Source organism: Cavia porcellus, unplaced genomic scaffold (assembly GCF_034190915.1).
Source record: "Cavia porcellus strain 051 isolate PalLab524CR breed Dunkin Hartley unplaced genomic scaffold, mCavPor4.1 scaffold_27, whole genome shotgun sequence".
Taxonomy (NCBI): Eukaryota; Metazoa; Chordata; class Mammalia; order Rodentia; family Caviidae; genus Cavia; species Cavia porcellus.
In genome coordinates, this window is record NW_026947510.1 from 23,303,312 (window position 1) to 23,321,745 (window position 18,434).

At 36.3% G+C, this 18,434-nt stretch overlaps 1 protein-coding gene across 10 annotated transcripts in view; it reads right to left on the reverse strand.

The window, feature by feature from the left end:
- Positions 1-220: 220 nt before the first annotated feature.
- LOC106028856 (uncharacterized) overlaps positions 221-18,434 on the reverse strand; it is a 37,888-nt gene continuing 19,674 nt past the window's right edge. For 8 of the 10 annotated variants that reach the window (XR_010043958.1, XR_010043960.1, XR_010043951.1 and 5 more), the window contains one exon: positions 221-540. The gene's annotated coding sequence lies outside the window, so the exon portion shown is untranslated. Of the gene's footprint in view, positions 541-14,522; positions 14,643-18,434 lie in introns of all 10 variants that reach the window. The other 2 variants (XR_010043947.1, XR_010043949.1) reach the window with 1 other exon arrangement.

Genomic DNA, 18,434 nt, shown 5'->3' on the forward strand with positions numbered 1-18,434 from the left:
TCAAGAAAATAGTGTGTAATCTACTAGCAGGTAATTTCTTACTGTTATGGTTTTTTGTTTTGTTTTGTAGTTCTGTATTGCGTGTACCCTTACGCCGCTTTGGTTTGTTTTGTGTTTTTCTCTTTTTCCTCTTAAATAAAAAAAAAAAAAAAAAAAAAAGATATGCTTCTTCCACTGGTTGGAGAAGTAAAAATAGAATCCTCAGGACAAACTACAGGAATAATTTTGATGCATTTTATGGATTCCAGTATGACCTTCTCACTGTTTTCTCCTGACTAAATTATGCACTGGAAGTTTTGAAGGAGGGGAGTTTGTTCCCACTATGTTTCACCTGCCATCAGTCTCTTAAGTGTCTTTGTTGGAACTGCCATCTTTCTGTCTTTCTTAACAAACCATTGTGGGTGCCCACTTCAATCCCAGCACTTGCCTGGCCCACCAGGATAGCAACTCCCCCATGTACAGCAGCCCAGTCAAGCAAAGGGTCCAGACAGGAGGATCTCTCTCTTCCCACTCAGCTCCGTGTGTTATCAATTCATGGTTCTGAGGAGACAGAACAGTAGGTGTCTCAGATTAGAAACAGAAACAATTTTGGAAACAAAGTACGGTCACCTAGATTGACTTTCATTCAGAGAGGAGGCAATCCTGAGCTCAGAAAATGTGTAACGGTAGCATATCACTAAACAACTTGGCTACTTGCTATAACAGACCTAGGAAGTAATCTAGAAGGAAAAAAGGAGCAACAGTCCACATTAAGATTATTCCCATATTAACAAAAGCTAATGTTGAATCTTGTGTATTTAAAGGATGGATTTACTTCAAACACAACATATATCTAGGAAGCTGTGGTTGGCAAGGCAGTTAGCAGCTAGCGTTTGTCAATTTGAGGATGAAAAGTTTATTGACATATATTTATTATTATGTTTGTGTGGGTTGTAAAAAATTGTGTGGGTATGTGTGTCCACACATGCTCATGTGCTTATATTCTAAGTAATATTTCATTTTAGATGATTCCAGTCTCATCTTGGCTAACATAAGGGGTAAGTGAATTGTCCTTGAAGTATTAGAAGGAAAGGTCTCAAAAACACACCAGAGGAAGCACTCAGTAGAAAGTTTTAGAAGTTATAACTTATCTTTCTCCCTACTGCCTTGTGCCTCTAGTCACCACTTCCATTAAAGTTTCCAGAAAAAGAACTAAACAGCTTTTAAAACATAGTCTCCAGGAAGTTTAGAGGAATCAGATGATTGAATAAGCACTCCCTGGAGGAAGCCATTACTAGTATTTGTTCTCCTAAGTAACACGAAATTCAGACAAACAGGAAGGTAAAAATGCTAATTGCAAAAAATAATGAAACAAAAAAACCTGTGAATACCATAAAACAGGTAAGTTGATTGACGCTTCAAACCAAAACAGAGTGATGATACACTGCTATAATACCAATTATCTAAGAGAGTGAGACAGGAGGATCACAAGTTCATGGCCAGCATGAGCAACTTAGTTAGCAAAACCCTGACTCAGTAGATAAAGAAGACTGAATATATAACTCTGGTGCAGCACGTGCCTAGCATGCATGATGCCCTAGGTTCAATCTCCAGTACTTTAAAAAAAAAAAAAAAAAGGGAAGAAGAGCCACATTAATACATTGATACAATCTGCCATAATGTAGAATAACACAGCTGGGCTTATCCAGCAGGTCATGCTGCAAAGAAACCAGAATCCACTTATCCTAGTATCTAGTTCAGAGCTTGTTTCCATCACACCTCTGTCTTTCTTCTTCACAGAATGATGATGGATTATAGGTGATTGTTATAGCTGGAAATAATGTGGTTCCTTATGTTAGGGTTCAGAAATCTAATGTCTAAAGAAATTAGATACTGCTTTCTAAGACAACAGCCAAATACTGACCAGGTTAGAGCCATAAATTATATATGATTTTCAAAGCAGCACTTATTCCAGTTTCTGTAATCCTCACTAATAAACATCAGCAATCACAAAATCAATAATGGAGAGTTTGCATTTTTGAGTTTGGTTTCTTTCTGACAATTTTGTATGATTTTCTTAGAATGGACCTTGAAGCTTAAACTTTAACCTATGTTTTTCTTATACTGTAATTGGAGTTTGTGCTACTGAGAAGTACAATCACTGGTCAAAAAATCTTTTGCTTATCTGTTTCTTAAAGCTTTTCATATTATATGTGTATGACACAGACTGTAAAGATAACTAAGTTTAAAATGACTAATACTTGTAATTTTTGACATATAATCATCTAAGATTGGATATAAATGGTGTGTTGCCATACCCGGTATGGAACTGTGGCCATTTCTGCTTTTTCATTAAAGAAAGAAGCTTTACTGCCCACTTGTTCTGCTGTTTAGTTTTAAAAGACAGAAATTATTACTTTGTGATATGTGACTCTTACTCAACTTCTGTATAAAATAAGGCAGGATGCATTAGTTTGCCGATGATCGTAAATTTTTAACACTTTTTGTCAAACTTGCATCTGAGATGTATGGAGTTAAGATTCTGTGTTGCTTGTCCTTACACCTTGTCGTTTTCTGTGACTTCCTCAGCAAACAGAATATAGCAGAAGTAATGCTACAATAGTACAATTGGGCCCACATCTCAAAAAAACGCAGTGTCCACTCTGTAGGAACATTCTGCCTGACAGCTCAGAACTGCCATGAAAGAAATGCGGCTGATGTTGAGATAAGCATACCGAGAGCACATGGAATCACTCTGATCAGAACCCTGCCTGAGAACAGCCCCAAGCTGTCCCACCAAGTACCAAGTACCACATCCCAGCACTTGAAATGCTAAGGCAGGAGGATCATTGTGAATTTGAGACCAGCCTAGGCTAAAAGTGAGCTCAAGGCCACCCTCAACTGCATAGAGAGATCATGTCTCAAGAAGACAAAAAAAAAAAAAAAAAAAAAAAAAAAGCAGGTAATAGCAGCACCAAGGGATATGACTCCTTAAAATCACCAGTATTCAAGGTATCAGTATGACTCGTCACAAGAGTACCATCTTTAGATTAGGAAGAATTTAGACATGTTTAATCAACCAGTGGGGTTTAGTCTGTTTACATGGTGGGGGCCATTGTGTGGCCTCCTGGATACAGAGCTGTGTGTGCGTCAGGAACCCAGGCATGTCCAGAGGGCAATAGATGCTCCAACAGGCATCTTTTGACCAAGGATCACATAGTCATTGGAGGTAACTGATACCAGGAGTGAAAGTACAAATTTGACCCAGTAACAAAGCTGTAGTCCTTGGAGGGCATCAGAGCTTTTGATACAAGTGTTTCTTAGCAGTTAATGAAAGCCATGCAAACCAGCTCAACAAATAGGGTACACCACTGTGTTCTAATTAAGACTGGGGTTATTAATGAAAGCTATGCAAGTTGCTTCACTCAGCCTTTAAAATAAACTAGCAACACTTCTGCTCTACTGTAATCAGCACAGAGTACAAGGGAAAGATGCTCTGTTGGGACTTTTCACAGGACTCCTGGGTGGATGGATGGCACCCAGAGGATCAGCAGCACAGGGTATGATACCTGGTGATGCAACTGGAGAGGCCACTTTGCCGCTGAGCAGTGCTGAGCCTGGCCTGCAAAAAAGTAGCCTATACCTGAAAAAAGCAGGAAAAGTCCCCAGAGTGAGTAATGGGGTTCTAGCACAGCAAAGTGGGAAGGAGACTAAACCTAAGTGAGAGCCTAGTGATCATGGTGTCCAGCAGACTTCTCTGTGAGCACTTGTAGAGGCACATATATAGACTAAGCTGAAAGAAATCCTACCTCAGCGTGTGATAACTGAATCAGCATAATTCTGGTTACTGATGTTGTGCTGTTTGTATTACCCATAAATAGTATGGGGTGACCTGTAGGGCCTCAGGAAGCACCAATCATATCACATTCCATGCAAATACCTGCACCCCAGAGCATATGATCAGAACATGAATCATGCCCCCTGGAGCTGTGCTATGGGGATATGTGGATGAGAAGCCTGGGAAAACCTTAAAGGCACTTGATTATAGCGCAAATGGATCATCGTCTGTGACGCTAGCTAGGTAAACATGATTTTAGCACAGACAGAAAATTGTGTAAAATACAAAGCTGTCCCTCACTCACAGTTTATGATCTGGATCCTAATTTAGCCTGCAAAACTTTGCCTTTCTGAATACTTTCACAGAAGATTGTATTCACATAAAAATGCACTGAGCAAATCTGTACCATTGTATCATGTTTCTATAAATATTACACTTATTTATTAGTTTTTTGATATTTTACACATTAGTCAATGAAAGACTTTTTTAAAAAGTGTTTAGTATTAATACATGTAAACCACAAATAGGGAAATATAAATTTTATCAGATACTGGTGATACAGGGAGAATGAAACTCCTGACCTACTATATGTCTAGTATGAGCTGTGTTCTCTAAAACTAAAGAATGAATTTTAGGCACAACAGAGGTTAAGAATGGAATATATTTACTGAGAGAAAGCAAGCTTCTGTTTCAGAGACAAAAAGGAGTCTCAAGTGGGTTGCCAGGGACTGTCTTTTTCTAGGGACTTTTATAGAGTAAAATCATGAGGTTAAATGGGTCAAAGCTAGGGGAAAATAGGAATTCAAAGGTGGGCACAAGGTGGGACAGAACTGTGGTCAACCAGTAAGATTAACTGCTCAAGTAAAATTGATTAAATTAGGAACAAATCGGGGAGCAAGTGATGTAGTAAGTGAGGCCATGCTTAACAGCAGTGACTCTTCCTATAGTGGGGTGTGATGCTAACTCTTGACTTCCTCAAAGTGATAGAGACTTATTTGGACAGTTGATCCTTGGGATATGGTTGTATTTGCTTTGCCTTTTGTCTTGAGATCTGGCCCAGAGCAGGTGATTGTCTCTTCCAAGGCTGCAAGATATCTGAACTTCTGTTCTGGCTCCTTTGAGTAGCCCTCTCTGACTGCCTATATTTCTAACAGCTGCCTGTAACACTAGGACCACATTATGGATTCTGAAAGTCAATAGCAGATTCCATAATTTCTGTAATTTTAATGTTTCCTATTAGGTTCTAGAAATCATTCTACTGATAGCATCACCCATTTTTAGATACACTGAAATGACAATATCTGTTTTAAAAATATTTTCTTGGAATTTTTATTTAAGTCATTAAAAACCATTACATTTGATTTTATAGTATAAAATACCATGAATCTAACATGTTCTTCAATTAGGGAAGGAAAAAACATATTTTACTAACAAAGTAAAAGAATTCCTGAAAAATTCTGGATGTATGCTTTTTTTCTTAAAGGTGTTAATCTATTTAAAAATTATTTCAGAAAGAAATGCATACAAGCCATTTTCAAAAAATCAGCTAACCTTCATTATAAAGATTACAAGAAATATTATAGTTTTGTCCTTTTTTTTTCCAAAATAAGAGGCCTAGGATTTGACTGGATTAATGTTTACTATTGTTGCCATAAGAAAAGACACATTTGCAATGTAATTATATTTACTATTGAATTTTGCAGTATCCCTCAGGAGGCAAAACTGCTGAGTATGGATGATGATGCCTCTCTTCCCTCCCTTCCCCTCTGTCTTCTGTTTTTGACAGTGAAACAAAATACAAGTTGAAAAAGTACAGCACTTTTTCCTGAGTGTTATAATATTTTTATATATAATTTCCCCACTATATCAGATGTATCTATATGTGTACATATAGATAGGTAGATAGGAACTTTTTAGAAGTTGCTTTAAAGTAGACTAGATTAAAACTTTTTTTTTTTTTTTTTGGTACCAAAGACTGAGCTCATGACTGTGTGCTCACCAGGCAGGCGCTTATGCCACTAAGCTAAATCCCCAGCCCAGATTAAACTATATGACAGAGAAAGGGAGTGAAGTATTTCTTAAGGATTGTAGTCAAGGTTTAGAGGAGTGTTTTAGTCTTGAATAGAATTCAAAATGATGCGCCCCTTATTCTTGACTGCTGGGCATGTAAGACTTTATCTCTCACTGTTCAGCTGCCCTAATTTTGTTTGCTTGAGTATTTATGTTGCCAACCTCTTTTTAAAAAAAACATATAGGGGCTGGGGATCTAGCTCATTGGCTTAAGTGCCTGCCTGGCAAGCTCGAGGTCATGAATTCAATCCCCAGCACCAAAAAACAAAAAAACATGTTGCATTTAGCAGAATTTTGGTATTGCAAGATTCTGATTCACTTTGACGTTAGTAATTACACATTTATATAAATGTAGCAGTTTTTTAAGTTAAAAATATCTGAAGTAAAAATTCCCAATGTTTTATCAGAAAGAAAAGGAAAAATAAGTAAATATTTAGCCACGGCAATTCCTGTCCTGGAGACAGAAATTGCAATTGAATAGTATTTTATGGTTAATCCTTAAGTAGATTTGTCTATGCAACTATTTGTTTCCCTTTTTAAAAATCACATATATTGAGATACATATGTATAGATTGACAGATAGATAAGTCATTTTTGGCACCCACAAGGAATTGATTAAAGATGCTTGCTGCAGATATGAAAATCCACAACAGTTCAAGTCTTTTGTAAAAATTTGCATAATATTTTCATATAACATATACATTTCTTCCTATATATCTTTTTATTTGCACATCCATGTTTATTGCAGCATTATTCACAATAGCCAAGTTATAGATTCAATGAATGCATGGATAAACACAATGTGACTTATATATGAAAGTGAATATATATATATATATAAATTTCCAACCATAAAGATCATGACACTTGTAGGAAAATAGATGGAACTGGAGTTCATCATGACAAGCTAAATAAGTCAAACTCAGAAATACAAGTATCACAAGCCTTTTCTCATTTGTGGAACCCTGTGCGGGGCGGTATGATAATCGAAGGGAGATCACTAGAGAAGGGAAATCAAAGAGGGAAGGATGAGGAATGGTAATGGGTACAGTGTAAGAGCAAAGTATGTCATATGCATGTATGAAAATGACAGAATGAAACCCATTATTCTGTGTCACTGGTTTGCCAACAAAATGCCAATAAAATTTTGTAAATGTAGGCAAAGCCTGTGACACATTGTAAGCTTTTTGGTAAAAAAATGGTAGCTTTTTCAAATCACTTTATCACTGTGCTTGTCAGTACTGCTGGCAGTCATAGTGGTTAATACTTATTTTCTGAGAACAGTCTGAAAAGCAGTGGACATCTGGAGAATTATCAGTATACTAATTATTTTCCAACTAAAGGTGCTGTGTGCAAAGTGTTTCAGCTAGAGATATGGGGGAAAAGAAAAAAGAGTGTGGAAATACCAAGGAATAAGGACAAACTAAGGGGAAGATATGATCACTGCATGGAAACTCAAAATTTTAGGATTTTTAAAGATCCTTATTTCTCCTATCACTTCCAGTACTTGGGATTGCTAAGAAATGTAATCATTTTCCATTTCAAATAAATAAGAGCAACAATTTTTATTACAATATTATATAATTTTAATATAAAAATGTTGCTCTTTCATAGTTATTTAGATTCAACCAAGTTGGGAAAGATGAAGAGGTAGCAGACTACTTTGTGTTTATATGTATCCTTTTATTTAAACATTTTTAGCCTGAGCAGGTCTTATATAATTCCAAAATAGTTAATTAAACAACTTTTAGCTACACGAAAAAGCTATGAAGCAAAAAAAAAAAAAATTTGATTTTAGTAGACAACTTTTGAGTTTAACAAAATCCTTAAAATATTATCTGATAAACATTGGTAGCATCCTTCTCTCTTTTTCTAAAAAAAAAAAAACAGAAGTAAATGTTTAGAATCCAGCCAAAGGCCTGGACCCTATAGCAATATCCTGCAAATGTCCAGCTAAAGACCTACATGACAACACCCCCTCCCACAAGCTCAACTGGAGACCTAGAGCTTATGACAACGATCCATGCAAGTCTGTTTCACAGATCTGCACACGGAAGGCCCAAAGTTCAGTGGTGCTACCTAGAAAATCTGTGCCAATGAGATGAAGGATTAGTGCCAGTAGGCCGAGGGTTCTGCAGTGGAGCCAGGAAGCAGTGCTCAAAGTGAGAACCACAGCTCCTTGGGAAAGTACCACAGCCCTCCTCACCCACAATGAGGTCCCACACACCTCACTCAGAGCATCTGATTTTGTATCAGGAAGCCAGCATGGCAAGCTTCTCCTGAAGATTTAAACAGCACACATTTTCCCCTCCAGAGCCAGGAAGTGATGCACAACACAAAGACCAGAGCTACCCTAAAGTGAGCCACAGCCATTCTCAGCAACAAGGTCCCGAGCTCTTCCAATGATAACAGGGAAGCTAGCATGACAAGTTCCTCCAGAAGAAACAGCTCCAAAAAGAACCAAACAGTTCCAAATAAACACTTAGAAGAATCTACAATGCTACTGTTTCTCTTCAGGTCTCCTTTTTATGCTGGCAACAGTCTTCAGGTGGACCACTCTATACCCAGCACCACACTGATTCAGTTCAGCTAGTGTTTTTTTTAAGTTGACCACCAGTTTTTAATCAACCAAAATGCATAAACTGATTTAGTTTAAATAGGTTAGTATCATGAACAGCAGTTATGGCTAGATGACCAATCAGAACAAAAGTCTCCTTTTAAGGGCTCCTGTAAGAGTTTCCTTCTGAGAAACTTCCTCTAGCCATACATATGGGAATGCCTGAATTAACCAGGAGCCACAATCACTTAAGACCAGAGGCCAGTTTTCATTTCATTTCTGTTGTGATATAGACTGTAATAAATGATTTATATAATACTTTTAAGTCTTGGGAACATTTTTACCTTTATAATCTCTCTTCTGAGTCACCCTGTAACATGTAGTACAGATTCCCATCCAGCACAATTCCAAAGAGGCTGGCTGTCACACAGTGTCAAGTTAGGGGATCACTCACAAGCTCTTCCCACAGTGCCCTTTGAGATGTGGGAACTGAGATGCCTGTTCACACATAGACTAAGGTCTTTTCTTGAGACATGAAACACTTTTTGTGAGCATTTAAACTAGAATACCTTTCCAGATCTGGCACTGTGCAACTTCTGGCTCTTTTCCTAAGTGAAAATGGCCATTAAAGGTAAACATTTTGAATCCGTTCAGGACTTTGATGCAGTGACAATGGTATAACTAAAGATACTTATAGAAAAGGATTTCCAAAATCCTTCAGAAAAGTAGGATAAGTGTTCAAAGATGGAGAGTACTCTGAAGGGAACTAATAACAGTGTCTTCTACAAAAGCACATTTTCTTAAAAATGCAACTACTCAGGGGGCAAGGGATATAGCTCTGCAGCACAAGTGCTTGCCTGGCAACTGCCAGATGATGAGTTTGAGCCCCTGTATAAAAAAAAAATTAACTACTCTCTGTGTTTTGGATCATGCCTCTTAGATGCAACAATATTCAGTAAAATGGTTAAAAGCAAAATTCAGCATCACATTAAGAAGACTGAGATCACCTACTTGGGATCCCTTTTGTCCCTCTTAAGCCTCGCCCCCCTCCCCAATAAATACTTCCTGCTCTAGAAAACAACAAGAAAATCAATTCTATGTATAATGGTCTCAAAAAATTGAGCACCTAAGAATCTAATCAAGGAAGTGAAAGACCTCTATAATGAAAATTATAGAATTCCAAAGAAGTTGAAGGAGACATTAGAAAATGGAAAGGCATATCTTTTCTTGGATTGGCAGAGTTAACAGTGTTTAAATAGCCATATATCCAAAAATAATCTATAGATTAAATGCACACACTATTCAAATACCAACAACATTCTTCACACAACTATAAAAAGCAATTCTGAATTTCGTTTAAATTTTTAAAAAGACCCAGAATTGCCAAAGCAACCTTGAACAAAAACAGCAATGATGGAGTAATCATACCAGATTTCAACTGATACTGTAAAACCACAGTAACAAAAGCAACAAAGTTCTGGCACAAAAACAATAATATAGACCGATGGACTAGAGGACATAGAAACAAATCCAAGCACCAACAGACACCTGAATAGTTTTAAAGGGACCAAAACCATATACGTATGACAAGACAGTCTCTTTAACAAACGGTGCTGGGAAAACTGGACATCCAGTCAGATGCAGAAAACTGAAACTACATCCCTAACTCACACTCTGCACTAAAATCAGGTCAAAATGGGTCAAAGATCTAGATATAAAACCAAAAACACTGAAAACAACATAGGGGAAACATTTGAATCCATGGACCATAGCACCTGAACAGGACTCTAAGACCACAGAATGACAGTATGAATCAACAAATGGAAATATAGTAAATTAAAAGGCTTTTGTACAACAAAGGAACTGAGGGAAGACACAGTCCACTGAATGATAGAAAATCTTTGCTAGCTACTCTTCTGACAGAGGATTAGTATCCAAGATAAATTTTTAAACTCAAAAAATTAACCTTCATGGAACAATGAACTCAATTTTTAAAACTGGCAAATGAACTGAATGGATAAAGAACCTTTATTCAAAAATGAGAAATTCAGCTAAATTGGGTAAGATACAAAACAAACCAGGTACACACAGAATTTGCCACATGACAGTGGTGACATCATAAATCAGACAAAAACCTAATAAACTATCTAGGGTTAGGGCAACCAGCTTTTCTACTGGAAAAAAAGAAACGATGTCATAGCATAGCATGATGAGACAAGTACCAAAATATTAAAAATAAACTATTTTATTACCTCAGGCTAAGAATAAATTCTTACTTAAAAAAGCAAAACTTATAGAAAAATGTATTGATGAATGTGAATAGTCAACTAAAATACACTATCAAATTTTTTAAATCATCAAGCAGAAGTCATAGAGACAATTATCTCAAGAATTCCCACTATTTAATAAGACAAGTAAATAGAAAAAATGATGAGTATATTAAACTACTATTCTTTGTTACAAGTAACGGCACCCAACTTTTGCTGATTTGAGAATAAAGACAACTTACTAACATGAGCAGCTGCCTTAACCATCGAAAGAAAAAAAGGGCTGAGAAATAAGATATGGGTCCTCTTGATGCTGCAGAGTACAAACCAACACCCCTGATGTTGCATGCTAAGGCCAAAACTTACCTTTCATAGCACTTGGCACTGAGTGTCACTACAACTATAGCTTCATATCATAGCTGAGAGAATAGCCTCAAATGATAGGAAGGCAAGTTAAAGAAAACTGTAAACAAATGAGTAAGTATGTAAGTAACTGGAAAGCTAGACTGACTCTGACTCTGGGTTCCTAAAACCTCCGGGAGCAGAACTAGAATTTCAGATCTGTTTTTTTCATGGGAGACTAATAAGCTTAAGAGGTTTTTACTTAAGCTGCTTGAATTTCAGTTTTGCTATTCGTAACTACACAATCCAAACCAATGTACAAATCAACTTCTAATGGGCTTTCAAAGTGGCCTAACAGATTTCAGAGATCATTTCGCTTCTCTCCTCTGAAAATTATTTCCAGCCTCTGCTATTTCCTTATGCTTCTAGCACCTCCACCACATTCATCCTTTCTCCACTCTTGAGCACTTCACAGAGAAGAGGAACTCCCAGGTCTGATAGTATTCAAGAAACCAATCCAATACCTCTGCACACTCATGTTCCTTCCTGTTGTGGTAACATAGGAGCCAGTTCTCCCACTCAGTTTCAGATCCTCTCACTGTCTGGTCCTTTCTCTTTCTCCCTATTCAGCTGCAGAAGTCTCATTCAAGTTTCAGACAGTGTTCCTTCATCTCCAGAACTTCTGCCAGGTAGCAGCCCATTTCTCTCTCCATTTCCTGAAAAAGTTGACTGAGCACTGTCTGTCTTCATTTTATCATCTCCACTCATTCCTCACCTTGCTCCAATATACATTCCTGCTTCACACAATACTGAAGTGTTCTCGGTCAAGCTACCATCAGCTACCTAGCTTTTAAACTTTGAGTAATTAGCTTTTCAGTTTTTCTTCTTTTAAATGTCAGCAGGAGCATGTCATAATGTTGATCTAACTACTGTGTTACAAGCTTGAACAACTATTTGTAGGAGGACAATATGTAATCATCAACTAGTGATTACTGTTTGGTTTTTTTGAAATTATGTATTATTTCTACCCTTTTTGTGTTTTTAGTCTTTAAATAAAATTTTTTTAAAGATACAAAAGATAAGCATCTATATAAGGAAAGTAGTATAAGCACACTTATGAAGCAAAATAATATAAACCTACTTATGAAGTTTTAAGACAAGACAAATGTAATGCATGAATTTTGATGCTTTTCCATAAAAAACATACTGGAGAATATATGATATTTCTAAAAACTAGTGTTTTCCTTGAGAAGGATAAATTAGAATGTCCTTATTCTTGAGTTGTTTTATACCCAAGCTGTTCTTTCTTTCTTTCAAATGTTCAGGGGAGAAAGGCATACTATATGCATGTGTGTGCCCACATACACACACACACACAAAGTAACATTAACAACTGTTGAATCTATGTAGACATCACTCTTTAACCTACACCAATAGTTTTCATAAGATGGAAAAGTAGAATTCTCATTCATATCATAGCTTAGCTCTGTAAATAAACAACATATTAAAATGCAAACCTGTACAGATGCTACATTATAACATAAAAAATGTTTTAAGGACAGATTAAAAGGACTGAGGACTGATTTTTTAAAAAACGACTGAGGGCTATATTAGGTTTGCCCATACTTAACTGGTTTAAATCATATTAACAATTTGAATCACATTAACTTCTAGAGACCACATGTTAGTACCTATGGATTTGTTCATACATTTATAAAATGTTCCTTGATTAGAAGGAGGAGATAATTGTGTTTTGGTTTTCTATGATGCTACAGCACAGACTTCATAAACGTACCCTAAAGTAGCAAAGGTTCATGCAAACATTCTCATGTATTCCTGAATTCCCAATAGAGATATCAAGCAGTATAAGAAAGATGGCTTTTAGAAATTTATTCTATAGAACAAGATCTCAGTGGTTGATTCTTTGTGGGGATTTTTGTCTTGTTTTGTTTTGTACGGTACTGGGGATTGAAATCATGCCCTCACCTTTATCAGACAGGCATTTATGCCACTGAGCGTATTCCCAGCCCCTAGAAATTTATTCTGGGGAAATAATTAAACAGGTATGCAAAGACTATGTTAGGATGTTCATTACAGTGCTATTTTTAACAACAATAAATTGGAAACCATATTAAAATTCAATACAAATGGTTAAACATTTTATAAATAATTAGCAATCACTATTTCACAATTGTAAAAAATTATGAAAGACTCTCTTTTCCACTCACAAAAAGGAATGAACAGCTATCTCATATTAATGATAAAACTAAATGCTCTGTGCAATCCTCGACTGGATCTCAACACTGGGGCATGGAGGACAAGGATACAACTGGTTAGTCCTTGAAGGATACTCTTGGAATGAATGCTGACCTCTAGTTATGGAATGTGAACCTGTAATTGTTTTGTATTCACAATAAATTTACTAATTTTAACAGTTATACTAGAGTAGTATAAAATATCCTTATTCACAGTATCTCTAACACAAGTAGTACATTACGAGTAACAAAATATTACAACTGACTTTTATCTACAACTGACTCTTAAACGGTTAAGGAAAGGCATGATGTAAAGTGAAAAAACAGCATAACACTAAGTAGGAGTGGGTTTCAGGTATGGGAAGAACAACTTTTAGACTATTCTCGCAACTTAAAGCTTCAACAAACAAAAAATGAAAATTATAAAAAAAGGATACTAGAAGGATATATTAAAAATAAATGCATGTATTTCTAAAATACCAAATAATAACTTTTAATTAGTCCCTAATAAAATTAATACTAAAGTATTTATTGACATAAAATCATGGTAAGGGAAAAGTTACTTTTTCTTTTGGAAGTCCTCCCCCAAGCACAGTAAATTTCTGTGATTTTTCAAAAATTCAACAACTTTCTATAATTCTTGTTTAGCTTCCTCCACCTAAAATAAGATAATTTGTCAAATACTTTAAATAATGCTTCTCGTTAGTAAATTACCAAGGCTTCCTCTTAAAATATCACATTTACTTTGGTTATATAATTAACTGGGCTTTCTCTTTATGTCAAGGAAAAAGTATACAAAAAGGACCTTTAATAAGCACTCAGAAGCATCTCTCCTTATCCTTATTTCCAATATACAACATCTCCTAATTATGCCAACAAAAAGGACTTCAACTTCTATTTTCTCAGTGGAAAAAAAAAAAAAAAGAAAACACTGGGCAGAGTTAAAAAGAAACTACCACATTAAAACATGGCCAAAAAGGAGCTGGGGATTTAGCTCAGTAACGTAAGCACCTGCCTGGCAAGTGTGAGGCCCTGAGTTCAGTCTCTGGTACAAAAAAAAAAAAAGACATAGCCAAAAAGCAATCTGAGAACCTACAATTTCTGGTCATGATTATACTGTATCACTACTTCTAGGACATTTCCCACAAGCATTTCCAGAAAATATTATGATTTTTTGTTTGTTTGGTGTGGTTTGGTTTTGACACAGGTCTCACTTTGTAGTTCAGGCTGGCCTTGAACTCAATATGCAGCTGAGGTTGGCCTGGAATTTGCAGTGATCTTCCTGCCTCAGCCTCCTGAGTGCTTGAACTACTGGTGTCCACCACCATGCCTACCTAGAAAACATTACAATTGCTAGAGTCAGAAAGGTTTGTTTTTTGATTAGTTTTTGTTAGACTTGGTAGGTCTCTGAAAGTTACTGATTCACTCCTTAAAATTTTTACTAAAACGTTCACAAAGTTAATCATTAAAAACAAAGTTCTGCTCACTCCAAAGCCCAGAAGAAATGCAAACATATGGTTCACCAAGAATGTTACTTGAGTTCAAAACTGGAAACAATCACTGAAAAACCTAAATAAATATACTGTATTGCAGTATTCGTGTAATGGCATTACTGTGCTGTGAGGATAAATTAACTACAACTGCAAATAATGTGGTTGGATCTCAAAAGCATCACACTCAATGACAGAAGACAAACCCAAAAGGGCACATTCTACAGGTAATACAACTATTAAAAAAAAAAAACCTGGGGCTGGGGATTTAGCTCAGTGGCATAAGCGCCTGCCTTGCAAGCAGGCAGTCGTGAGTTCAATCCCTGGTACCGATAAAAAGACAAAACAAAAAACAAAACAAAAAAAAACAACCTCAGAAATAGGGAAAACTAATAAAAATATCAGGAAAATGACTATCCAGAGACAGGAGGAAATAGTAAGTAGAAAGAAGCTACTAAAAGGCTCTGGAGATCTGTTAATACTCTCCCTGCTCTTGAGTTGGGCACTACTGACATAGGTGTGCTCACTTTGTGATGATTTATGATTTGGGCACCTATATGCAAACATGTTACAATTCAAAAAATTTATGCTTAAAACGTCTTGGCTGCATTTTTTTTTTTTTTTTGTCTTTTTCCTGTTTATTGGTACCAGGGATCAAACTCACGACTGCCCGCTTGCAAGGCAGGCACTTTTGCCGCTGAGCTAAATCCCCAGCCCCCTTGGCTGCATTATTAAAAGACTACATTTTTTTCCCATACAATGAGTCAGATGTAGTGGCATACCCTTGAAATCTCAGCACTGCAAAGACAAGCCTAAGCTCCATAGTGAGACTCTGTCTCAAAAAAAATAAGAAAAATAAATAAAACAAAAGACAATACATTTGAGGACAATGTAAACTGCTATAATACAGTTCTTTTAGTCACACTTTTTCCCAAACTCAAAAGCCTTTGATTTGTGTATGTTTTACAAGGATGTGTTAATGTCTTTCTTCCTTCCCAAGTTCCTAACTGTATTTTTAATTATGTAATCGTTTTTGTTCTTTCCATACACAAATATATAAATTATTCTACAATAAATTTCATTTAGTAGCTGATTAATTTTTAAAAAGAGTACATTTTTAAAAAAGTATTCAAAGACAACCACATAGGAAAACAAGACTGATACAAAACTGGTCAAAATAATCAACCAGGTGTGGTAGTATACTTCTGAAACCTGGCAGAAGGCAGAAAGATCGCCCCAAGTTTGAAGTCAGATGGGACTACATACTCCTCATGGATTTAATGCCAACATTAAAGTGAAAAGAGTAAAACAAGAGATTAAATATTTACTTTTCAAATTAACTACATTCTCTTTCAACTTTTTGGTCAAAGTATTCCCAACTGAAGAATATAAAATCTATTTTAAAAATGGCGCTCAAGAGGATCAAGAAAATGAATTATTATAAGAAGCCCACATTAATTTTGTACAGGCGCATGTGTGGCGATGGCACTAGGGATTGAATCTAATGAACACTAATTACCGATTCATTCCCAGGCCTTGCTAAATTTTTAAAAATTTGAATGATTTGACTCCTGTTCAAGGGAATGAATCTTGGACAGCTCTACCATTGAAAACATCTGACCCTTTTAATTTTTTATTTTGAGATATGGGCTTGCTAGATTGCCCAGGTTGGCTTTAATTTGTAATCCTTCTGACTCAGCCTGCTCGGTAGCTGGGATTACACACACGAGCTGCCACCCAGCCAACAGCCCTTATTAAAATTCCACTTCAGAGTTGGAAGTGGGGAACTTCAAATTCTTCTTATAGAAAGATTTCTTACTAAACATTCCTTGAAAGACAATTACTCAGGCTCTATTATTCCCCAAATCAAAGGCATATCAGATTAGTAAAGCATACAAAAGAGCACAATACAAAACTAAAATTTCAGAATGCATATTTGGAGAAAAAATTGAAATTAGAAGTGTTTTTGTTGACTGGTCTTAATATAAATCAATGATCCAAATTTAAGTGGTTCTAACAGTCATAGTTCCCTAATCCACTCACCAGCTCTCACAAAACTTTCTACCTTTTCTAGAAATTACACACTGCTCTTCCTTCCATATTCTCAGATGATCCTAACTCTGGTTTCACAATCAAGTTCCCTACTTTATTTTCTGTTGGGATGAGTTGTCTATGAGCCTCCTTTCAAACAAAATTCAAGAATTATTTAATTGCCTTTTCTGCCTCATCTATTTTTTGTAAATTCCTAACATTCACAATTTAACACCTGCTATCACACTGAAGTTGTTCATTATCAAGTACACCAATCACACACTGCTAAAATGAAATTCAATTCTCTCTCCCTCTTTTTTTTTTTTTTTTTTTGTACTGGGATTAAACTCATGACCTTGTGCTTTCCAGGAAAGCACTTGAGCTACTGAGCTAAATTCCTGGCTCTGAAATTCAACTCTCAATGGACCACCCACCTCACAGGGCCAGCTGGCCCCTCACCCTGGTGAGGAAACATTTTCTTCTAGTTTATTCCCTCCCCAACTACTATACAGACAGCTCCTCATTCTCTGTTCCTGGTCCCTCCTCTGGTGTATTAACCTGGGAGTACTCTGAAGCTTAAGGTTAGACCTCTTCTCTTTGCCAGTCATACTCAACTTGCTTGGTAATCTCATTTAAACACATAGACTTGGGGCTGGGGATTTAGCTCAGTGGCCTAAGCACCTGCCTTGCAAGCAGGGAGTCATGAGTTCGATCCCTGGTATCGATAAAAAGCAAAAAGACAAAATAAATAAATAAATAACACAAAGACTTAAATGATGCATTCAAGTGCATATTCAGTGCTCTCATCTGTATACTTACTGAATTTTTAATCTTTATTCCGAATATTGCTTCTACCCACAGTCTAATTTTTTAATTTCAGAAATGGCAACTCTTCCTGTAAATGCTCGTACCTTGCAATCTTCTTGATCTATCTTTCTCTTATACTTTTAACTTCTAATCAGGGAATCCTACTGTACCTACCTTCAAGATCTAACTACATCTCACCAACTTCACTTTAATGTTTGTCTGAGACAACATCATCTCTTACTGGATGACGGCAACAGGCTGTCATTTAACTTTATACTTTCTAGACTTTCAAGGCTAGGCTACCAACACAGCAACTAGACTGTTAAAACCATACCATATCTCTGTTCAAAATTCTTCAATGGAACAAATTTTCAGAGTAAAAGGCTGTGTTTATAAAGGCTTCTAAGATACTATCCAAAGTGTTCCTGTATAACTTTATATCTCCTATTATTTTTTACCTATTTAGTTCCATAATCAAACTTTAAAAACCTTATTTAAGGGTAACCCACTTGGGACCTCTTCTGTCTCTCTCCCAGACAGAAGCTTTCTTTCTCTCAATTCTGCTTTATAAAATTAAAAAAAAAAAAAAAAACATACCTTTATTTAAGGCTGAATGTGATGGCACATGCCTATAACCCCAGCAACTTGGGAGGGGGAGGCAGGAAGATCACTGCAAGTTCAAGGCCAGCCTAAAATGCATAGTGAAACCCTGGCTCAAAAAGACCAAAAACTGGGGGAAAACAAAAACCCTGATTTTAAAATGTAGCACTTCTCCCAGGGCTCCTAATCCTCTTTACT